Here is a 25315-nt window from a genome sequence, read left to right as displayed (position 1 = left end):
AGTCCCTTCATAGGATAGCACTAATAAGTGCATCTTGTCCACCAATGTCCTGAACCTCCAACTACATGAGCTTTACCACAGGGCAGACGACGCTGATGGCCACTTTTGGAACAAGCGGGGATGACAATTGGTGCGCATAAAGCGCCACAAATCTGCACAGTGGAGTTTCTGGTGGGACCTGGACCGTGCACAGCCTTATTCCTTACAATTACCTAGTCCTGGCCCCTGATATGCCTCCATTAAAAAAATGTGGTCCACAGATTTTCATTTTTGATTTGCCTTTTTGTTTCATTAGAGAAGTAACTTAGCTTAGGTAGACATTGCTAATCTGGGCTGTTTTTTTCTGGATGACAATTTTAAAAATTGTGGATGTGTTGCAGTGATTATGTCATATTTCAGGACCCATGAAACCTATGTACTTCATTTTGGTTTCAAAACATGTTTTGGGGGCCAAGTAGTCTTATAGAGACAGAAAATAACTCCTGAGATCAACTATTCTGCCATTTACCAAAATGACGGCTTTTTAATGATGTGTTTTAGACATATTTTTGGTCATTTATTTTAATATTGTTTTTGTTTCAGGTTTTCTGTTGATTCAAATTCATAAACATGAGGGAAGCAGGTGGTGTCGGAGGAACTTTACCTCCTGACAGAGTGTTGCTAACTGTAAAATCTGAGGAGTCCTTCAACAAAGAAAAATGTCTCATATGCCAAACTAACCTGAAAGAAAATCTAATATCAACTGCAACCGGACAGAAGAAAGTTTGAGATGCTGCAGAAATACGGCAAGATGAAGTTCACAAAAGATTGAAATTGATGGGTGAAGATGGTCAAATATTTTATCATTGTAACAACACGTGCTACAAGTCGTATACAATGGAAAAAAGACTGGAAACAAATTGTCAAAAAATAGCAAAAAACTGTGAATCACACTAAGAATCCAAGGGCCATATTTATACTTTTTGACGCAAAACTGCGCTAACGCAGTTTTGCGTCAAAAAAATTAGCGCCGGCTAATGCCATTCTGAAGCAGCCTGGTGTGCGTGAAAAAAATTACGTACACCAGGCAGCGCAGGCGTAGGGGGATATGGAGCTTGGGTGCCAAAAAATGGGCCAAGTCAGGCTGAGGCAAATTTTTCGCCTCAACCCGATTTGCGCCATTTTTTTCGATTCCCAACCCCCATTGAAATGACTCCTGTCTTAGCAAAGACAGGAGTCATGCCCCCTTGCCCAATGGCCATGCCCAGGGGACTTGGACTTCTGTCCCCTGGGCATGGTCATTGGGCATAGTGGCATGTAGGGGGGCACAAATCAGGCCCCCCTATGCCACAAAAAAATAAAAAATAAAACACTTACCTTAATGTCCCTGGGATGGGTCCCTCCATCCTTAGGCGTCCTCCTGGGGTGGGCAAGGGTGACAGGGGGGTCCCTGGGGGCATGGGAGGGCACCTCTGGGCTTCTTCTGAGCTCACAGGTCCCTTAACGCCTGCCCTGACCAGGCGCTAAAAAACGGCACAAAAGCGGGCGTACGTCATTTTTTTGGACCCGCCCACTCCCGGGCGTGAATTTTGCCCGGGAGTGTAAATACGGCGCACATGCCTCGGAGTCAATTTTTTAGACGGGAACGCCTACCATGCATATCATTAACGCAAAGTAGGTGTCCACGCAAAAAAATGACGCAAACTCCATGGACTTTGGCGCTAGACGCGTCTAACGCCAAAGTATAAATATGGAGTTAGTTTTGCGTCAGAATTGCGTAAAAAAAAACGACGCAATTCCGGCGCAAACAGAGTATAAATATGCCCCCAAGTCTTCTGAGAAAGCGATGACAACCAAACCCAATGCCCATCCACTTAGAAGGTCGATGGCTACCTCTCATCCGCTTCGCAACTGATCAGAAAGCAGATGATCTTCAACGTGTTATTGTGGTTTAGCTAGAACGAGGGCCAAAGGGATTGAGGAAAAAACAAAGTACAGAGGCCCATATTTATACTTGGTTTGCGCTGAATTAGCATCATTTTTTTAAGCTAATTCAGCGCAAACCTAACTCCATATTTATACTTTGGCGCTAGACATGTCTAGCACCAAAGTTATGGAGTTTACGTCATTTTCTGGATGTGGAAACCTACCTTGCGTCAATGAGATGCAAAGTAGGTGTTCCTGTGCAGAAAACAACAATGTGTCCCAAGCGCCATATATACCCCCGATGCTAAAATCTAGCACAAGGGGATGGCGGCCTTAAATAATGGCGCTAAGCTTGCTGAGCAAGGTGAATGTAATTGCAGCGGATGTGTATGCCCACCCGAACTGTATGTGTTATGTTTACTCTCTTTGAAAAAGCAAATTAAGTTTTAAAGCCACTCTTGAGTGCTAGCTACAGGTTCACACTCAGTGAGATCAGAGAAATAATGGTCAACATTGATTAAACTATCTTGATCCATAATAATGAAATTAAGATTTTTCTGGTGAGAATGTACAATGAAAGAATTTGTTTTTGTCAGTCTAATAAAAAGAATGAGCCACTTATAATGTTCTCAGCTAATTTGACTCCTTAAGTTCTTGCTGCCAAATCAAGATCACTAGATGCAGTAAAATCAGCAGGAACCATTGTAAGAAATGTCCTGAAAGATTTAGATTTTGGACTTAATGACAAATTTTGCGATGCCTTAGAGCTCCGTAAATTATTGGAGTCAACAAGAATGCCTGATGTTGTTTTAACATTTTTACATCATTGTTTAATATCAGCAAAGCAAAACTGTTACAAACTAAAGTTCTTAGGTTCGTAACAGAAGCCAACAACATTGATGATAGCTTTGAAGATATAAACGAAGAAGTAGAAGACAATCCCACAAACCCACAGGCTTATGCTGTGCAAATGTACTGTTTTTTCAAAATCATGTTTTATTAATTACATCACAGCAAGAAGCAAAATCTGCTACACATGATGACTGCCCATGCAATCTATGACAAGTGCAAAATTAGGGAGCTGATCACTTCAATGAGTAGGATTGGTTCATCAACAAGCTATAATGACATAGTATGGAGCAGGAACTTGTTAGCAGCTCATGCTGTAAAATCTTCTGAATCCGACAGCACACCACTTCCAAGTGACCTTACCAGGAAATTATTTACAATTGCTGCTCTTGATAATGTTGATTTTGAAGACAGCTCTTCTTAGTCTGGAAGATCTAGCACACATGATACTGGTATGGTGTTTTTTCAAGACTGTACCAATGAAGTAGCTGCTGGAAAACAAGCTGTGTCAGCTGTAGGCATAAACAAACAAAGCTGCAAACTTATAACCCAACTGCCTTGTCAACATGTGCAAAATCACTACAAGCCATCACCATGTCCCTGTAAACCAGAAAGTTCCAAAGTGGCTAAGGACATGGATCTTCTGCTTCCTGATGCTAGGGTCTACAAAGATGATTTAACTGAATTTATCATTGCACTTATTCGGTGCGGACTAAAGGATGAAGAAAAGCCAGTTCCTCCGTGGGCTGGAATTTATGCTCTGATCTCCCAGAATTCTACCCCACTGAAGAAAGCCTAGTTTTCACCAGTAATACCATCGCCAATCACAAACTACGCAACAGTATACACAGCTCTTAAAAATTATGAAAATGTGCGTGCTTAAATTGAAGACTAGCCGATCCTGCCAATTTTTTGCAATGAAGGTGTTTTCCATATAGTAGCTGACATCCGAGCCACTGAATTTGTATACTAGCTGACATCCAATCCAGTAGAATTTGATGATCTTTAGCCAATGATGGGTGTTTTTCACATTACAAATGTTGTGTTGCGGTGTGCAGGAAGTTATCTCAATGGATGTGGCTTCGATGATGCACTTATTGAGGCTGAAATCTTTGGAAGCAAAACTATCTAGTCAGTATTGATCGGAACTCATTATGTTCGTTTGTTACAAGGTATGCTCATCAAATGTGAGGCTAATAAAACACTGCGTTGGAATGCTTTCTGGAACAAGAATGATGAATTAGGTTTTGGATATCATCTCAGAAGTGAACAAGGCACAGGGTGCACTTCGCTCAAAAGACAAAATGCAAAGCCAGGCAATGTACAATACACTCAGTTCAAAAACAAAAACCTGAAAACCAAGTTCATAGTGTTTGCCAAAGAATGTGAAGAAAAATCAGAACTTTGCAAGTACTGGGGAAATGTTTTACACTTCATAGCTCTAGTGAAAAACTTGGTACATACTGATCAGGAAGGTGGGGGGGGCACTCCTCCGCCATGGCGGAGGAGCCACCGCTGCCTTATAGGAGGGAATGGTTTCTTGTCCTGTCTGATCCTACTTTGATCTACCCTCATTTAGTCATCTAAAAGACAGACATCGAGAACTGTTAGTCTGGAGGTTGGGAATAGCCTTAGGTCTTAATAGATTTTAGGCGGTTGTGGATAAAATTCTAGGACACATATTTACAAGCATTCCACCTAACACAGCACAGCGAGTGAAACTGCTTGCTGCATTGTGTAGAAAGGAGAGAGCCCCATATTGTCAAAGAAATGGCGCAGTTCTGCTCTCGTCCTGTGATGGCACACTTTAGGCTGCCTAGCAACAACACAGGCACCTTTGCACCAAAGTGTAAGAGTTCTTGCATTGTTGTCAGCATGGATTTTGTGTAGGAAGGCATACCTTCCAGCTCAAAACTATCCCTGTAGGCTTTCTCTCCTTTTTTGTAAATTTGCTACAGAATGCAGCATACATGCAAAGAGGAAATAACAAGGAGAAATAAAGATATTTCTCCTCAGTATTCCAGGCTCAGGCAGGCGCACCAATTTGGCAAAAACCACGTCTTCAACTCTTTGTAAATGTGTGTTTGCATCACAAGCTAGGTGTGGATGTATGGGAATGCCCATGCACCACCGTCGCTCGCTGACACAAATTAACACAAGGCTATACAATGTGCTGCATTGCTTTACTTTTTATTTCAAAGCAACCTAAATCGACAGTTGTGTATCTTTGTAAATATCAGAATGCAATTCACAAAGGGTCTACATCACAAAAGTAATGCAAATACAATGCAAAATGTTTGAAAATCTGGGCCTAGGTTTTTATAGCGTCCTGGAACCTAGCATTGTTTTTTCTTTAAATAGAATTCCCTTTTTGGATCTCTAGAGAGGGTCTCATAAAAATTCCTAACCATAATTAATTTCTTCTGAGTGGCCTTTTCCACAGCAAGGAGAGTTGGAAAGCAGGTTCCCTTCTCTGTTGTAATCCACATCAAAAGACTTGTGATGGCAGAATTGTCTTGGCCTTGCGTCATATTTTATTCCAAAAGATATTTCAGCTTTTCATACAAATAAGGAATTTACCTTTGTTGTGTAGTCAATTTAGTTATAGCTCCATGCACGTTATTTTAGCACACTAGGCCTGCTGCTGTGCACTTTAACCTAGATATATTTTATTCAGCTTAGTTTATTATTTTAGCAATAGACACATTTGTGGTCTTGTGGTCTACATCACAAAAGTAATGCAAACACAATGCAAAATGTTTGAAAATCTGGGCCTAGGTTTTTATAGCGTCCTGGGACCTAGCATTGTTTTTCTTTAAATAGAATTCCCTTTTTGGATCTTTAGAGAGGGTCTTACTTCTTTTCTCTTTTTTCTTGCCTTTCCTTCTTTCTTTTTCCTTGCTTTCATGAATTTCTTTCTTTTGTTGATTTCTTTTATCCCTTTTCTTGATTTTCCTACTCCATTTTCATTCGTTATCTTTCTTCTGATCTTTGACACTACTTTCTTTCCCTACTTCTTTCTTTCCCTCATTTCTTAAATTTCTTTCTCTTTCCTTTTTCTTCTTATTTTTAATTTACTTTTGGTACTTTTCTCTACTTTTCCTTTTTTCTCATTTCAACTTCAATTTTCGTTTTTCCTCCATTGTCCCCTTCTGATTTTTTTTGTTGGTTTCTTTCTTCAATTTCATTCTCTCTAATTTTTGTCTTTCTTTTTCCCTGTACATCTTTCTTCTACTTACTTTCTCTACTTCTTTCTCTCAATACTTTCCTTTGTTCTTGTATTGGTTCTTTTTCCTCCTCTTTCTGTATTTTTTCTTCCTCAATTTATTTTTACTTCTTCCCCTCTTTCTTGATTTCTCCCTTTCATTTCTTATTCTTTATTTCTGTTTTTTTCTTTTTAGGCTCGAGCCTGCGTTGCATGCGCTGGCGCATGCGTATCGCAGCGAGACGCTTTTGTATTTAGAAAAGGGCTCGGAGCCCTGTCAACTTCACGTCAGTGTTTTTTATTGGTTCGTGGGCCTGCCTAATAAAATCTGCTTGCTTTCATTAGTCGAAGGCAAGCATACGTCATGCCTTTTCCGGTGGCTAGCCCTCCTCGAGCGCAGCGACCAAGTACAGAAAACATGCGAGGCTCGCTGTTTTCCATCGGGCTCGTGGACTTCTATATCTCAAATTTACGAGCGCGATCTCGCTTGGCAGAAGTCGAGCGCTTTACATAGTTAATTTCACTTTTTCGGATTGTCTAAATAAATGCACTTTTGCCCGATAGGTGAAAAGTCGGGTTAGGAGTTTACAGCGCGATCAGCTCTAACATGAGCAAACGCGAGACCCGTTGCATTGTAAATGCTTGTTTCTTCTTTCTTTCACATATCTTCTTTCTGTCTTCATCTTTCCTCATCTATTTTTTCTTTGTCTTTCTGTTGTATTTACTCATTATACTTTTCTCTTCTTTTTTTCCACAAGCTCTGTCCTTTTCTCAACATCTCTCTGTGTATTTCTTTCATTTCCTTCTACCCTTTCTTTCATGTTTTCCTTTCCTTTCTTTCCATTCTTTCTCAACTCTTTCTCTTGCTATCATCTTTTTTCTTTCTTTCGCATACGTCCTTCTTTCTACCCCTTCCTTTGTCATTCTCTCTTCCTATTCTTTCATTCATTTCACTGTTTCTGCTTTTTTCTTCCTCTTTCATTTTCATCGTAACTCATTTATTTTCTTCATTTCTATTTATGTTTTATATTAGTCTCATTCTTTCTCTCCTTCATTTTGTTCTTTCTTTCTCTGTTTTTTTTTCTTTTTCTTTCTTTCTCTTGCCTTTTTTTTGTTTTTCCGTATTATTCCCCTTTTCTTCTTGTCCCCCCTCCCTTCTTCTCCCCCACTACCTTCAAGAGTAAAGGAAAAAAACTGATCCTTAACGAATCTAAACATAAACCTTTTGCAATACAGCTCCGGTGCATTTAATACTGTATGCTCCCTGAAGCTGGAATGAGGTCACTCCTCGTGCATGAGGCGTCTCCCTGAGGGACGCCATGACTCTCAGATCTGCCTGTCTCTGGCGAGACAGAAGCGGCACGTCGGGTGGCGGGGCAGGGGGCTGTCTGACAGGCGCCAAGAAAGGGTTAACTGGAGCAGCTGTGATTTTAGCAGGAGGCTTTTTCAGCAGTGAACCTGATACTCAGACCATGGTGTCTTTAAATAGCGCCCCGCCATCTGAGCCGGGGGACTGCCGTTCTTGGGGGTCTGCGCCCCTCCACGCATGGCACCTGTGCATGCCCACGTGCCCCCGCGGGATTGGCGTCTAATCCAAGGATGCTCATGGGCCACTTGTCAGCTCGCCCACTCCGCCGAGCAGCCAGGGGCAAGCACATCGGAAAAGCCGCTTCGGCCAGCAGAGCCCGGTGGAGGGCGCTGTCCGGAGACATGGAGTGACCCCCTGTTTATCCGAAAAGTGGGAGCAGCTAATCCGAGTAAAACTGTCCAGAATGGAGAACTGCTTCGACGCTCTCGCTTGAGGAGGCTGCTGTGTGAGATTTTGCACGGATTTTTGGAGCCGCCATTTGACAAGCTGGAACATATAATTAAAACTCCTGCTGTCATATAGAGTGCTTCTGTCTCAGAGGGCCTCAAGGCACTATGCGTGAAGTCACAGAATGCAAACATATGCCTGCGATTTTGATATCTGCATCCTCTACCCTTGGAAGGTGAACCACTGCATGGGATCTTATTGTACCCCCAACCCTGACCTGCTGACCGCCCTAAAGCAGGGTACTTGACCATAGACTGCCCTCCTGCAGGGTACTGGGCACAGCCTGCTCTCCTCCAGGGTACTGGACACAGACTGCCCTCCTGCAGGGTACTGGACTACAAACTGCCCTCCTGCAGGGTACTGGAGACAAACTGCCCTACTGCAGGGTACTGGACACAGACTACTCTCCTACATGGTGCTGCACTACCGACTGCTCTCCTGCAGGGTACTGGGCACAGACTACGCTCCTGCAGGGTACAGGGCCGAGGGTGCACTTCAGCCGGGGACTGCGCCGCTGACTGCAGCGCTATGAGGTCAGGCTGGTAAGTGACCGCACAAGAGAGTTTGTTGGCGCAACACTTCCATCTAAAGCCTGGTGCAGGCACTCGATGCATGCTGTCTGCAGGTGGCTTCTGTGCGCCTCTGGCCCGGGTGACATTAGTCAGTGCAGGGGTGGGAAGGCAGCCCTGTCAAGTTTCCCAGGTCCATGTGTGATATACTGCTCCATTCAGGTTTTTTCTTTGAATTCAGCGCCTAGCAGTCTTGTGTACTTCATTATAAAACAGGACTACAAGTCCCAGAATTCAACGGAAGAAACCTGGACTGGAGCAGCACATCACACATGGACCTGGAAAACTTGCCAGCTATGCTTCCTGCACATAAACAACCCCAAGAAGCGCTTTCCTTTTTGTATGTGTGCTGCGGAAAGAGGAAAAAACTAGGAGAAATGAACATATTTCTCCTCCCTACGCCTGCTCTGGACAGGATTTTAGGTTTTGGCAGTTCCCCGGGTTTACGTGATTAAGTAAATCTGGGGCAGCATCAACATCCATGGGTGTTGCGTGGGAAAACCCACAGCGACGCCCATGAAACGCCTTCCTGGCACAGAGTAAGGCAGCGCAGAGACTTGTGCTGCCTTGCCTTACTCCATATCCATGAGGCCATTCAAAGCCACGCAAAGTGGCTCTGGGTGGCCTCATAGATATGGTTGAGAGGCTTGCGCCACTGTAGCGGCAAAAAAAGTACGCTCCGCCGGCGGAAGCCCCTCATAAATATGCCACATGGTTTATATCGCTTTAAGGTGAACATGCAGGCTAAAAAAATCATGTTAAGTGATAAATCTGACCCTGTACTGACATTGGTGTACCAAGGACGCCTAGGCCCTTGGCGCAAGCATTGAAAAGGGCCCCCTGCCAACTGGGTGGATAGCAAAATAAAGCCAGAATTGGGGTGCACTACCTGCACTATTGATAGCTACACCTCTGATTATTGAGTATTCATTCATACATTGATTAGCTGTCAGGCCTCTCGTGAGATTTCATCATGTGCCTCAGGCTGAGTGTTCATGGCCATCTGCCTTCTCGCCATCACCACCCCTTCCTCTCACATGGCTGAAATTTGGGGGTGTCTCCCACCGCTTCCCCGCAGCATGCATTTCCAACGCCTGCCCACAGCACAGGTGGTTTCAGCACTGAGGTTGGGCTAAGGTACTGGGTAAGCTCCAGGCTGTCTCCTGGGATGAGCACTTTTTGGGTAGATATAAGGGAGGTTAACATACTCAAACTGCTTAATTTGTGCCCGTGGTCACAGGTGGTGGGCACCGGCACTCCTTTTTGTGGACTTACATTTTTCATCATCAGATTCTGACCCACAGCGAGAGGCACAAAAAAGGGATAAAAAAAGAAGATAAGTGTTAAGAAACAATGACACAGGAAGACAGTGAGTATGAAAAAGAACCTGCAGGAGTGGGATAGGTAGCCAGGGAGTGTAGGGTGGTGGTGGCAAGAGGCATGAGGTGAAACAAGACTGGGCAACCTCAGTGTTCAACAACCTTGGCATTTTTTTAAACAATTTTATTTAGCATTTTGCAATATGAAAACATGACACACTTTACAAAGTTGTAATGCATGACCCTGGTAGATAACATTGTGGTGGGACTGAGCACACACACCCATCTCCCGAAAAATGACCACAAACAAAATTGGTTTGATAAACAAAATGACAGCATTTCACGGTTCTTGATGTAGGCATTTTGAAACATTTTAAAACAATGGCTCTTAAGAAAAACTTGGGCACCTGGACTTATTTGTTTTGCAAATTAGGCTTTATATGCTAGTGATCAATTTCATTAGCACATAGTCCAAGAAGGGCAGCCAGAGGAGGAAGGGCGTGCAAGGTGACCATATTGTGGGTGGATTAGTGACCGCAGTGAGACTATGGACTATGGAGCGGCAGCTGCAAACCTTTTTCCAAAAAACAATAATAGACTGTGTTTATTTTCGTTTTTTGGGAGAATGGGCGGAGCCTCGGAGGTGACGAGTAGTCTCCCTCAAAGCGCATGTGTTTATCCAGCCGTCTCAGGCCGGCCAAACACACATGCGCAGTGGGCTCTCTCCAGCCCAGCAAGACAGTTGCTGGGCTGGAGAGAGCCTGCACAGGCTCCCAGTCTGCCTGGGAGCGCCCTGGCTTCGCGTTCACAGCCAATCCTGACGCTGCTCTAAGCAGTGTCAGGATTGGCGCAGGGAAGGCTGGGAGCCTGTGCCTGCAGAGGAGTGGGAGGAGTGGATGGGGCGCCGGTGGCAGCGGTAAGTGGTTTTGTTTTTTTATTATTTTATTATTTTAAATGTAATTCCCTCTCCCTCCCACCCCGGCGCCGCCCGCCCCTTTTACATGTAACGAGACACAACTGCTTTTCTGTATGCACTGTTCTCATTGTTGTGTATCACAGGTCAACCAATTATTAATTGATGGGTCCAGACTTACTAAAGCTTGCTATTTACTCTACGGTGCAAAGGGTATTCTGTGCTGCAAAAGGTGTCCTTTTCTCAGACAAAAACTGCTTTACACTGCCTTGTATCACTTTGAATCTTGGAGGCATTTCTTTGGCGGGTCAGCACAAATACCTTTAGGTTTTGACACAAAGCCTGATATAGTAAGATAGCCAGACTGTGCTGTACGCCAAAACTCACCCTTCCTTGACGCAGGCACATACAAAAGGAAATGTGTGTATTTCTCTAAGAAACACAATCCTGACAGAGATTGTGTTTGCTGTTTGAGTCGGGTTTCAGCCCCCAACCAGTAACCCAATTTCCAACAGGATCCACTGTATCCATTCGACCCACCAGTTGCCACTGGTAACTAGGTGAAGCACTGGTCCAAGTAAAGGTTCTACTTTACCCTCAATCATTGATGTCTCCAAATCTTTAGTTCGTAGGAATATGGTTTACACAGTTCTGGAAGAATGGTGACTAGGCCTGGGTGGAACTTGCGGAGTTTCACTCTGTGGAATTTTTTTGGGTTAGAATCAGGAACATTGCACTACTTGTGCTAATTTTTAGCACTGGGAGCTTCTTCCGTGCAGTAAAATCAGCGTAAACGGCACCATGCTTCGCAACAGAGGGTGATGCTTCCTCTGGCGCACAAGTAAATTTTTTTACTCGACCGGCAGCATTCTCTACGCAAACGGCCATGACCTGACGTGACCGTCCGCATTGAGAAATCTAGCTAGGGGGCATACTAGCGGCTGAAAATCATGTTAGGTGACGCAAATTCTCACTCGCGCTCGCTAATGTAATGTCAGCGAGCCACATGTGAGAGAAAACTGTGCCATGCAGTGGTTGGTGGAGTTTTGCTGGAACTTCACAACCCAAGTGGAGTACTGAGTCACAAAACTTTGTGCAGAATTTTTCGCCCGCCCTTAATAGTGACCACGATTAACCAATCAATCCTTGTATCTGTCTCTGCTTCTGGGAAGCGAGATAAAGGCTCTCACAAGGTCAACTGGATGAAGAAGTAGTGCCAGCTCACCAATAGGTGCGGTTCTATGATAGTCCACTGCATCCTCAACTCTTAGCTGCTGCTGATGTCATCGCTTTGATTTGGCTCGAGCCTCAGGGTGGCAGTACCTCCTCGTGGCACTAAGGCCCTCATTACAACATTGGAGGGCGGCAACCGCCACCCACCAAGTTGTATCCGGCATGCGGCCGCCAATGCGGCCGCACTCCCGCGGAGGCCATTTCGAGATCTTCGCCGGCCCAGCGGGTATGTCGGCCGCAACACGGGAGTCGGCTGCAAATGGTATGCAGACAGTGAAAAGCTCCATGGGGCCTTGGCAAGGGCCTGTGTTGCACTAGATTTTTTGGTTATGTCCCCCATACCATCAGTGCTGCCATTTGGTGACCTGAGGACTTCTACAACATCCACTTCGCAGAATCCTGAATCTCAACAGATCCACTGAGTCATAACTCAAAAAAACTATGTGAACTGTGGAAGTCTTGGAAAGAAGCTGTGACACTAATCAAGGTGGCATGCAACTCACTATTGCGCACTGCTTTGTGCTGTTTGAGAGTTACTGCTCCACAAAACCACGCCCATGAGCTCACTGCCCAAACTACAGTGACTCTTGAAGCGGTGTGGTTTTACCCACTCCAGCACCTACAACTTGAGCAGCCTGAGTTCCAATAAGAGCCAACCAAGAGAAGGCTCTACCACACCTGACCACCTGCTACTGTGATTAACCTTTTCCTCATTGGACCTCTGGATCCGCGGGCTGTCTTCAAAGACTATCAGAGCTCCAGTCAGACAGTGCTGTCGTGGGCTGGAACCATCAGACTCTTGATGGTGACAACACCCTGCCTGCAAGCGAACAAGCTCCGCAAGTAAGAACTGCTACCTAAGAGAGCAAGAAATACTAGAAGAGTTGATTAACAAATTGAACATTGTGGACCATCCACCCCTCCATGTTCCATAAAGTTACAAGGCATTTAATAAAAAGTTTATGATAGAGGTGTTCCTTGCTCCCTCCAACCTGGCATTACACTTAACAGGGCTTGAGCATCAGCGAAACATTTGCCAAGGTGTCTCTTGGACATAGGAAGAAATCACTGGTGCAAGAACTTGGATGTAACTACTGTGCACAAAGTAAGATATCACTAGAAAGAAGCAAAGCTGGCATTCAGAAGGCAACTGAAATGAGTGATATGGTCATCTAAGCTCACTTTCTGAAACTTTGCAAATGCCACTGAGCCCTTTCTGTGTTGCCCTTTGTACGTGGGCCTAGCTGACATCACTTCCTGTTAACATTTCTCAAGTGAAGCAATTCCCACTGCCATCTTGGACTGGATTGCATCAATTCATGTCTTTGACATGAGCCTATGGCTCAATTTATCAGTTTAGTGTACTGCCTCTCAAGAGTCACATGCAGAACATGGCAGCTTCTGAGAATGTATCTAGGGAGGAACCTTGGTGTGTGCTTCCTGACCATCTCTGGGGTTGGCGTTGAGCCTAGGTGATGTTCTCGGTGTGGTGCAACTGACAAAGAATCTGGCATTGGAACTGGGGTCTCAGCACGACTGGGAGGTATCGGGGCCTTATGCCCAGGAGTGGAATACCTTTATGTAGTGTAGAGTTCCTACCATGACTGCAACCTGGCTCTTCATGAAGGAAGTTGGGTCTGCCAAAGGCCAAGCATGAATGTAGAGTTTATGCCCTCCCGCTCTGACACAACCATAGCCTAACGTAGCTCCAGTGTGGCTGGCAGTCTCTCAGTGAGACTCACTCATTTTTCATCAGAGTTTTTCTTCTCCTTACACTTTAATGATCTCCCAAGCACTTCCACTTTAACAAGGGCTCAATGTGACTTTACCACCCAATGGTCAGGACTACTTTTTACATTGTATTTATTAACCTTCAGTATTTGGGTATCAGTGGTTGATACTAGTTTACAAAAGGACATTCTATGTGTGTCTTCTGAGTTAAATCTCTCTCTGTAATTCCCCAGTTACGGTGTGCTGAGTGGTCAGCACAATGTGTTCACCAACAGCCATTTCACCCACTTCTTGTTAGTTCCTTCATCAAACAGGAAGATGCAACTTTTGTCGACACAACGGTTCAACAACTACACAACTAAAGTGGCCCTTAGGGTACATACGTCATAACTTTTCTCTCCAACCTCATATCATTAATTAAACAATTATAAATAAAACATACATACATAGGGACATAAGCAGAGGAGGTTTGGGTCAGCCCTCTTCATCCATTGGTCCTTTCGGCTGTCATTCACATATTGCGCCTGCTCGCCATAGCATACAGTGTAAAAAAGCATTTGGTTGGCAGTGGCTGTCTCTGCTGCAGGAGTAGCCACTGAGTGGCCTGGGGGCACCTTATGCACAGAGGTGTGACAACGTCCTTGCAGGATGGTGGAATTCATGGCACAAATTATGGGTACTGAAAATGCACACCCAAAGTGGGGAAAAACTGTCAGCAGACATTTTGCCTTGGGGTAGGTTCTGAGGACCCTGATGGTCTTTCACAGAGCTGACTCGTGGAGATGGGTCTCCCACACATGGGGGGGGGGCACTGGAATTATGCAGATAAATAGGCCCTCGTTATACAGCCGGATTTACTACATTATATTTCAAGAAAAGACTAATTATGTGGCATAATGTGGCACAGTTTGGTGATAACATTACTTCATTATTCTGTCATTTTGACAAATGTTAGCACTGTCTGGGAAAATGTTCCACCAGGGTAGTGTCAGTTTAACAGCAAAATATAGCAATAAGCAACAGAAAGGTGACTGGTCAACTATTGCAAAGGGGCTTCCACTGTGTAGCAGGTGGCACCACATTTGGTAAATTTTTACCCGTTTGCACTAGAAACATTTTTTTTCTGTTAGAATCTGCATATTCTGTAGCAGTTGATGGAATTTGTGGCAAATCCGTAAATTTGCTGAAAACGCTGCAGCTGCAAAACTGCATAATTCCAGCGACCCTGCACATAGGGCATATTGCTATTTTGGGAGTGCTGTATTCCTAAAAACATATATTGCAATGGCGTACCTAGACGTTGGGTGGATCGCGGACGGTGTGAACCTGAAATCATGAGGCGATGTGTCCCAGAGACTTAGGCCCATATTTATACTTTTTGACGCTAAACTGCGCTAACGCATGCCCATGCGCCATGCCCAGGGGACTTATGTCCCCTGGGCATGGTCATTGGGCATAGTGGCATGTAGGGGGGCACAAATAAGGCCCCCCTATGCCACCCAAAAAAAATAAAAAAATATAAAAAATTATACTTACCTGAACTTACCTGAATGTCCCTGGGGTGGGTCCCTCCATCCTTGGGTGTCCTCCTGGGGTGGGCAGGGGTGGCAGGGGGGGTCCCTGGGGGCAGGGGAGGGCACCTGTGGGCTCATTTTGAGCCCACAGGCCCCTTAACGCCTACCCTGACCCAGGCGTTAAATAGTGGCGCAAATGCGGGGTTTTTTGACCCGCCACCTCCCGGGCGTGAATTTTGCCCGGGAGTATAAATACGACGCATTTGCGTCGCCGTCATTTTTTTAGACGGGAACGCCTTCCTTGCATCTCATTAACGCAAGGAAGGCGTTCACGCAAAAAAATGACGCTATTTGCCCATACTTTGGCGCTAGACGCGTCTAACGCCAAAGTATAAATATGGCGTTAGTTTTGCGCCGAATTTGCGTCGAAAAAAACGACGCTAATTCGGCGCAAACGGAGTATAAATACGGGCCTTAGTTCAAAGCAGCATTTCAAAATAAAATTAATAAAGAACGGACTTACTCAAAAAGTGAGTTCTAGAGCAGAATTTGGAAAACCGTGAAGTTTTATAATGAAAATTGATGACTTTCCAGTTTTAATGGTTTCTTATGGAGAAAATGGCAATATAAAGCCTTGAAATTTGGGGGTGAGCCAGACCTTTTTGGTATCTACTAAGGATGCTGCCCGGTTTGTTACTGATTTTGCTGCACATTTAAAACTTAGGGCCAGATTTACAAACATTTTGCACTGGGTTAGCACCACAAAAGTGATGCAACCACCACACATTATTTTTGTTATTTACTTTCCAGCGCAAAACTGGCAACCAGCACGAAATGTTTTTTTTTGCTATTTATTTTCCAGTGCTGCTTTCCAGCACAACACTTGTTTTGTACTTGAAAGTTGCCTAAAAGTAATGAAAAGCAGCGCTCAGCACTGCTTTGTGTTACTTAGCGTCAAGAGAGCATTGTATGGGTGGTATATGGGTTTTCCTATTCAACTACTGATGCTTTTTGACCCAAAACATTATCTACTAAAAATTTGAGGCAGGCTTTTGAGTCAAAAATTAATGTCACTTCAAAGTAGGTATTAAAAGGAGAAATGCTTTTATTTCTCCCTTTTTTTCCACCTTTGCATGTGTGCTGCAGAGTAGGAAAAATTTTATGGATCAAATCTGTTTATTGTTTTGAATGTATAAACATACAAAATACAGCACATCGCAGGACAGAAGATGAAATGTATCACCGCAGCAAAAACTCCAGATCTACAGACAGAAGTCCCTCCAGTAAATCCCTAAACCTTGCCCAAAGAGACCTCGTCGCCAGCCCGGAACATTTTTAAAAGTTGTCTAAGCATAGTATTTTGTAATGGAAGGGAACCCTTCCAGTACAAAACCTGTGCTTGACTCACGCACACACCCATGCTGTATGGCGCAAAGGCAGTGCTTAATTTGTGCTTGTTGTTTCCGGTGCGGAGCACCAGCACCTATTTTTCAGGGCCGGCGCTTAATTCTTCTGCCTCAAGCATTTGCTGCAAGCAAAAGACACATAGGGGGAGGACGGAGGAAGAGAAAAATGAAAAAGCGTCACACTAGGAGAAAGCAGAAAGCTGCAAGGGGCAGGGAGTGGCTGTACATGGATTAAAGAGGCCTGAGATGGCTTTAGGATTACGCTGCCTCAGTATTCCGTGTTTCCACATTTAACTGCAGCAGCCGCGTGTTTAAGAGGATGGCTTAGAGCACCGGCACGTTTTTTTTTTTACAAATTAAGCACTGTGCAAAGGTGTGCCCAACGTGTTTGGCAGAAACGTTCTGTGCCAGCGCCATGGATGGGGGAGGAGAGAACCATATTTCTGTAGAAATGACGCTCTCCTGCTCTCTTCTTTTCATGCATTTGTGCAGAATTTTTGGCTGATGTGCTGCATTGCGTGAGATTAGGTGAATCTGGCACCTAGTCTATTTCTGATTTAGCCTTTTTTTGAGTCTTCACAGCACTGATTTTATGCAATGGGATGTGTGTTACTACTGCAATTTTCTATTTCTGCATTGTACCTTTCATGTTTCGTACTGTCAGCCCAGACCTAAAAATCCATGTAGGTTAATGACTGCCCTTCTCGCATCTGTGCTGCTGCCAACAATAACACCATATATTATCTAATAGTATTACAACGCCATGTGAGTGCCTCTGAAAGTTCAAGCTCAGGCAGCTGGATAAATATAATGACCACAGCAGGAGGGCAAGTACTTTTTTGGGGAAGCATACAACTTCTACCCAAACAAAACAAGTACTTCTGGTCTCAACATGTGGGTGGAGCCAGGGCCCCTTTCTAGTGATGCTCACATAATTGTCTGGTGACAGCTCTGCTGTCAAGCCAGACCATAAACACCTGAAATTAGTGCAAAACCCAAGGTTATTCTCTATTTGTGAGTTTGAATGGCCGGGTAATTCTGCATCCTGGAAGTGCGAGGATGTAGAGTAATGGGAGATCTGCCACCCCTGGAACTTGAGAACTAGTTTTGAGTCATGGCATCCGCTTGCCATCCTATGATTCTGATTAAATCACTTAATCTACCCGTGCATAAAATGGCAAAAACCAAGAATTAATTTGTCCTTTTGTAGTGTAACTTGTGCTCATGTGTTGGACAATGTAAAGCACTCAAATACCTTTGGGTCGAGTTCCTGCAATATAAAAGTGCAAAAACAAAAAGTGCAGATACACTGTTATCAGTACTTCTGGGCACATATTACCGGGGAGGCTCCTTCGTTATGTTGAAGGAGCTTCGCCCCCCTGGCCAAGAGCCAGTAGATGAAAAATGAAAGAATATTTCCACTATCATTTTATTTTTCATCTGCTGGCTCAGCCAGCAGTACAAGGAAGGGCGGGGCAGGGCCACGGGGGTGGGAGGGCCAACGAGGAGTGAGTGTACCTAAGTGTGCATGTGACGTCCGGCCAAACACGCATGTGCACTTAGGTTTCTCCAGCCCAGCTGTGTACAAAGCCAGGCTGGAGAAACTGCACAGGCCCCAGGGCAGTGTCTGAGCTGCAGTCACTGCCACTCAGACCAGTCCTGGCACTGCTTTCATGCTATGTTTAGCATGAAAGCAGTGCCAGGATTGCTGGGGAGCCTGTGCTGTAATTCCAGTGAATGCTGGGACACCACATGGAGGAAAGAGGAGCGCGAGGCAGCAGGAGACGGAGGCAAGTTTCCCCCTCAGCCCCCTCGTCTCCATCCACCCCCAACACCTCTCCTCTTGAGATTACCTTTGCTGATCAACCGCAAATCCAGTAATCGACCTATGGGTTGCTTTATGAGTACTGAGTAACAACAGAAGCACCCTCCTGAGCCCACCACTGCCTGGACACAGGCGCTAAGGACATCATTCAGACCCCAGGAGCGGCGGTAATGAGCGGGGTCTGCGGAGCACCTCTGAGTCTCCTGCTCTGTTTATTATGACTGCTGCGCAAACATCTCTGCACTCATATTTCGCAATCTGTTTTATAACCTTTTAGCTGGCAATCCACCATAGTACAAAAAGTTCTAAAATTGGATGCAAAACAGACTCAAAAACAATTTGTGACGTTATGTCTCATTTTTGACCAGTGCCACTCTAAACCGACCACAACAACTTGGTGAGAGCCTAGTAGAAATCCTATCTGTGCCAAGGTGTTCTGGCGCTCTGACCTAACCCCGAACTCAAACTTGCACATGAAGAGCAGACAGGAAGCGCTTGGCAGGCGGGAAGTATAAATTCTCTAACGAGGCGCTGGCTGTCCTGGTTCGTGAGGAGGCCTGCCCTTCCCCCTGGACCTGGGCCCTGTGAATCTCGTGAGACACCACAGTGTGCGTCCGGAGGCTGAAAAGGCCTCTTTCAGTGTGAGCCGGCCCTGTGCCAACCCCTGGCATCTGCCCACAGCAGCTCCCCGTGTGCCCAGCTTCTCTCGCTGTTGTGTGCTGCTCGTGTTTGCAGTGGCTGACGTTCAGGCCTTTCTCTGCTGCCCCCCAGCACAGATCTTGTCTTGGAGCTGGACAGAGGGCCCTCTGTGGCGACCCCTGGGACTCTGGCACCAGCAAGGCAAGGGTTTCATTTGATGCTTCCAGGGTTTTTATTAAAGGCACTTTTTATGGGCGAGCGCAAAGCGCTCAGTCCATTCAGTAATCTCTCTTTGGGCTTCAAACCACGCCCATGCCACGTCAGTCACTTACATTGGTTCGTGGGCTTGTCTTTTAAAATCCACTTGCTTTCATTTGTTAAAGGCATGCATACGTCATGCCTTTTCCGGTGTTTAGCCGCCTACACAGCACCGGTAAACTACTAGAAACATACGAGGCTCGATGTTTTGAGCCTGGGGTCCGGACTACTTTATCTGTTTATTTTCCACGCAGCGCCATCGCGCTGCGTTTTACATAGAGCGATCATGTTGCATTTTTTTTTTCTTTACACTGATAACTCGAGCAAATGCGAGACCCGTTGCACTGAAAATGCTTGTTTTGTGGGCGAGCGCAAAGCCCGCCGTCCATAAAGTAATCTCTCTTTGGGCTTCAAACCACGCCCAGGTCACAACAGTCTCTTTCATTGGTTGCTGGGCTTGCTTTTTAAAATCTGCTTGCTTTCATTTGTGAAAGGCATGCAGACGTCATGCCTTTTCCGGTGTTTAGCCCGCCTACACAGCACCGGTAAACTACTAGAAACATACGAGGCTCGATGTTTTGAGCAAGGTTTCTGGACTACTTTATCTGGTAATTTTCCCCACAGTGCGATTGTGCTGGGGTTTACATAGTGCGACTGCGCTCCATTTTTTCGTTTTCAATTTCAGCGCGATCGCGCTGCATTTTACATAGAGCGATCGCGCTGTGTTTTTTTTCTTTTAATTTGTGTGGCAAGAAAAGTTAGGTTAGGAGTTTACAACACAAATAGCTCCAACTCTAGCAAACGTAGCCCCGTTGCATTGAAAATGCTTGTTTCAGATAGCGGCCAAAACTTTCTCCTTAGAGCCTTACTATGTTTCTGAGATGAAAACACATTTAGATATGCAATGTGTTTCCTGTTTATCATTTTCTGCATAGGTTCAAGTTCATTTGAAAAACACTTGAGAAAACAAAAATTTGACTTTTTTATATAAAACAAGGGATCCTCTTTGCAGGTAAACAGACAATTTAATTCTCTGACCATATTTATGACCCAGTTTAGGTCGCATTTGCACCACGCAACGTGCTACATGTGTGACGCAAACCTTAAGTGAGATTTATGAACCCGTGCAAGGCCACTTTGTGTGGCTCTGAGTGGCTCCATATATCTGGGGTAAAACAACACAGCACAAGTCACTGTTTTGCCTTCCTCTGCCCTAGAGAAGCATTCCATGGGCGCTGCATGGGTGTTCCCACACAACTCCCATGGATTTTGACGCATTACCATATTTACTAGAACAGGTAAAGCTGGGAATGCGCCATAAAAATACGCCTCCACAAGAGAGATGTAACGAGGAAAAATATTTATGTTTCTCCTTGTTTTTTCCTCTTTCTATGGGTGCTGCAAAGCCTCTGGGGATTTTATTCTGTGTACAAAAGTGCCACTTCCTGCACAAAAACAATTCTAAATGCAACTGAGCCAAAACTGCACCAGCACAGGGGAAGAGGCAGGACTGCACCATGATCTTTTAATTAAAGTGCATTCCTGCCCTTTTCCTATGACGTGCTGTGCTGCATTGTGTGACAATACCCATACATATGCCCCTTAGTTTGGCTCATTCACCGCAGTGGCGTAGCAAGGGTGTCATTTACACTGGTGGCAAAGAAGGAACATTAGCCATTCTTCCTGCTCTTTGGGTAGTAAAATACATCTATTTTTTGGGGGGCTGTGGGTCTAATGCCACTGCATCTGCCCTACTATTGATTGCCCCGTTCACGATTCAATGGTCTTTTTCTTGCGTGCTGAAGATCTCAGCAGTGTAGAAAACACTAGGAACTAGATCACAAAATATTTTTGACTGCTGTTATTTCACGTCCTTGGTAAGTTAAGCCAGATCTTGCTGCAAACACCATCTACCAGGATATTGTGAAAGCAGATTTCAGTTTGTGATGGCATGTGACAAGACCGTTCTGCAGTACTCCATGCTCAGGATGTGGCAGACCTCATCACCTATGACAAGCCTGGTACCCTCTTCACAGATATATGATTTACCCCCATATCATCACACTTCCTAGATGTCTTTCTCCCACGTTACAGCATCCATCACGTGCCCTACGCACATAAGGAGGGACGAGGCCTCACTGTCATCCATCAGTCTTCCTCGTCCTGCACCCTAGTCAAGCAATTTACACTCAACTACTGATATATTACTCCCCCTCTCTCCAAACCATGGCTCCTTCCGTCCCCTCTGCAGGGCTCCTGTGTAGAACAAGACTTCATTGATGAATTCTCTGCACTACTTACACCTCTCTCCTGAGTGACTTCAACCTCCCAGACAACATAAGCTAATAAAAGCAAGAGACACCTTACTCAACCTCATCAACACACTCTTCGTGGTACAGCACGTCACTCAGTCAAAACACTCCAAAGGCCACATACACAACCCAACCTTGCCTTTTCAACATCACCAACAATGTAATGCAAACTACCCATACTCCTGCAATGGACCAGCCACCTCGTCATTCTAGGGGGATGTTACTGTTGTTTTTTGGTATTTATGTAGCATCCCATCGGTCGTGTATGAGATTTGCAGTTGTTCAGTGAAGGTAAAATTGCACCCAGAAGTACTGATACCCCACGTATCAGCACTTTTTAAAAAACGTTTTAGATAGCACAAACTCGACCAAAAGCTATTGGAGCACCAGTTACATTACCCAAGGACACATTCTTTTTTTTGGTAAGCATGGAAAGATTAAGGGCCTGATTAAATTCCAGCCGATGGGTTACTCTGTCACAACGGTGAGGGATATCCCATCCGCTGAAATATAAATCCCATAGGAAATAATATGATTTATTTTTTGGGACACTTGGTATTGTCAGCGTTGTGATAGAGTAACCCTTCTGCCAAATCTAAATCAGGCCCTAAGTGATTTGTCCAGAATCACAGGATGTTGCACTAATGTCATGACTTGAAATTGGTTCTCCAGTTCCAAAGTTGGCCACTCTGGTCATTATGTAACATTCTTGCACTTTGGGAATGAAGGATTACGCAGCCATTATGACCTTCAAATTTGCGAACAGATAACAACCTTGGGTTCTGTACCGATTTCAGCTGTTTATGGTCTGGCTTGACAGCACAGCTCTCGATTCTGTCAACAAACAGAGATCAACCCAAAAGAGACGACCAAACTTTTGGATCCGTCAAACACTTCTCCATCCACAACCTATTGCATGAACTCATCTCTCACCCTGCCTGCTCCACATCCAACACCAACCCTCTTCTAAATGACTTTAAGGCTTTTTTGGAAAACTATGTGACCATCCATGCGCCAACAAAAACACAAAAATGCAAGCCAAAACACTCAGTACCCTGGCACTCTAAAGACTTCACTGTCAATGAGGAAAAAATGGAAGATAAACAGAACTTCTGGTGATCTCTTTATAGTGAGGTCTCTCCAAGCAACATGCAGACAGCTCATCACTCGGCCAAACAAGTGCCACCAGAAGCAGAACGATTTGCATCACCCCCTGCCTGACCCACCTATCACACAGCCACAGACAAGTGCAAGGGGCGTAGAAGTGGTGTTATGGATAAAGCTGCTGACCTGGGAACTGGGGAACCAGATCTGAGCTCTGGTGTTGGCTCAACATCGTAGAATTCTGGGCAAATCAGTTAAAATGCGTGTGCCTAAAAATGAACCCAAGTCGCAAGCTCAAGTAAAGTGCTCCTGGGCAGAGTTCTGCAAGTAACAAAAGCGTAATCCCCTCAATCGCGGGTCTTGAGATCTTCGGTGAAGATGCCTGGAGTGAAGGAAGGGTCGACAATGGTGAGTAGGGGTGACAGAGCTTCCACAGAAATAGCTTTGATGAAGGACAAGGCTAAGACATCATCTTCATAGGAACTCAATTTGAGGGAGTTGAGTATGTTGTGGACAAAATAGCGATGGACAAAATATTGATAGGCAAGTGCACAGAGGGAAGAATAGATTTACTACTCATAACTCCACTCACTGTACCTTGTGAAATATATATTGTAAAAGTACATATGTGGAGACAGTTAGAGAAAATCTATACATACTTACCTTTCGATATTTTGTCCTTTAAAATTTTGTCAACGACATTCGTGTCCCGCAACATCCTGGATGACATCCTGTACTCGAAGTTCATGAGCCACACCATTAATGATCCTCCTCAGTTCCCTTTACTGAACTGAGAGCCAAATAACTGAGAAAAGTTTAATTTCCCTAACAAGATTAGTGTTGCTGCTACAACCTATGATTGCAAAAAAGGGTGGGGCAATTAGTTCAAAGGGTTGGTTTGCAGCGGCAGCTGCTCCAATTGTCAAGGTGGGACGGGGAGACGAGAGGGACGCAGAGGACGAGGAAAAACAAAAAAATAAATAAATATGTTTTTTTTTAAATTAAAAATTCACCCATTCCCGCTGGCTGCTGCCACCTGCAGCTCACACACATCCCTGGGGTCTGTGCAGTTTCTCCAGCCTGGCTGTTAAACACAGCCGGGCTGGAGAAACCTAGGTGCTTGCCTGAGACGGCCGGCCAAACACACATGTGCACGTAGGTGCACTCCACTTCCCTTCCCCTATTCCCCCTCCCATTGCCCATCCCCGCCCCTCCCTTCACTACTGGCTGAGCCAGCAGATGAAAAAGTAAACGATAGTGTAACTATCGTTTTATTTTTCATCTCCTGGCTCTTGGCCGGGGGACGATGCTCCTCTGCCATTGGGGAGGTGCTGCCCCTGTCGGTGTGCGATTGGTGGTACAGTGCCTTCAGGTCAAAGCACATGATTACCCAAAAGCTGCTCAAGTGGGGCTCTTAGTTCTTGGGGATCCTCCTCAGGTCTTGTGCCAAACTTGGGCTCTGCCTAGACTGGAGCTTCCACTGGTGTGAATCCCACTGGGTGCCAGGCACACACCTCACTATGGGCACACTCCCACACCAGCTTGCACACAGCTACTGACACAGAACCTCCTAACGCCGCCTGACACTTCAGTCCATCCACCTGGATAACCAGGCTCACATTGGGCGCGCTGTCCACCAGGCTCTGTCCCAACAGCCATCAGACATCTCTTTGATGCCAAAGGACACCTGTCAGTGATGCTATCCACATGAGGCCACGTAGAGCACTGCCACCCATGGATTCATTGGGAGGTGCCACAGTAGAGGTTACTACTCCTTGAGTGCTGTTGAGTATCCCCGGCACTGCCCCTGCTACCCCTGGTTTTGGAAGTCATGGAGGCAGAGGGAGGAGCAAGAAGTGCGCAGGACACTGAGCATACAGTGTGACTTCACTTGGAGACCGCACAAATGTGCCCTATCTTTGTAAATATGAAGCATTCTGTTCCCTCCCTTTCACAAAACACAGCGTAGCAAGTTTTCTTGCTGCCCTTTGCTGTGTGAAAGACTAGTAAATGTGCCCTCTAGGAATTAGTAGCTCCCAGGACCAGCTGCTTAGGAGCGCCTTATAGATAACTATAGGACATTACCTAATGTAGCAACATCACCCTGAGGAGGACAGCAGGAACACTTCACACTTACCTTCCTAGTAATGATACACATCTCTTCACTGACTCCATCTGCATGGAGGGACCGCCACACCTGTATTCTATCGCTTGAGTGCTGGTGGGAGGCTCTATTGAGCCAAAACACCTCCTACAAAGTTTGCTTTGTTTAATTACCAGCCCAGGCTGAGGCGTTTTGTCCCAAAGTGTGCCTTAGAATGGTGTGACTCTTGAAAGTATTTGTAAATGTGAGAACTGGATACACCAACCTTCTCTGCCCTTTGGATGTGGCTTTTGTCATTAGTGTGAAGTAAAAGGAAAAAGGTCAGATGAAAGACTCTTATCCACAGCATGAACCGAGGGACTGGTATCTTAAACAATTTAACATGGCCAAAAAGGGAGGCAAGACAGAGCCTTAATGCTAAATGTGTAACTTAGGCACCGAGTACAAGCTGGGGGTTAAATTCTGATGCACAGGCGCTTGCAAGGGATAGTAATTCTGAGTTGGTGGAAATGATCATCCTTGTGATCCCTGGACAGATTTCAGCAGGTGAATTCTGCTGAAATTTATTGGGAGAAAATGCCCGAAAAAGGCAAAACGTGGAACGTCATATTTT

At 45.1% G+C, this 25315-nt stretch overlaps 1 protein-coding gene across 3 annotated transcripts in view; it reads left to right on the top strand.

The window, feature by feature from the left end:
• The first annotated feature begins 7249 nt into the window (after positions 1–7249).
• RUSC2 (RUN and SH3 domain containing 2) overlaps positions 7250–25315 on the top strand; it is a 193204-nt gene continuing 175138 nt past the window's right edge. For 2 of the 3 annotated variants that reach the window (XM_069212323.1, XM_069212391.1), the window contains exon 1: positions 7250–8317. The gene's annotated coding sequence lies outside the window, so the exon portion shown is untranslated. The remainder of the gene's footprint in view (positions 8318–25315) is intronic. The other variant, XM_069212224.1, reaches the window with a different exon arrangement.

The sequence above is a fragment of the Pleurodeles waltl genome, chromosome 1_1, assembly GCF_031143425.1.
Source record: "Pleurodeles waltl isolate 20211129_DDA chromosome 1_1, aPleWal1.hap1.20221129, whole genome shotgun sequence".
Lineage (NCBI taxonomy): Eukaryota > Metazoa > Chordata > Amphibia > Caudata > Salamandridae > Pleurodeles > Pleurodeles waltl.
The sequence above is the reverse complement of the archived record's forward strand: the minus strand, read 5'-3'. Positions and strand labels throughout refer to the sequence as shown.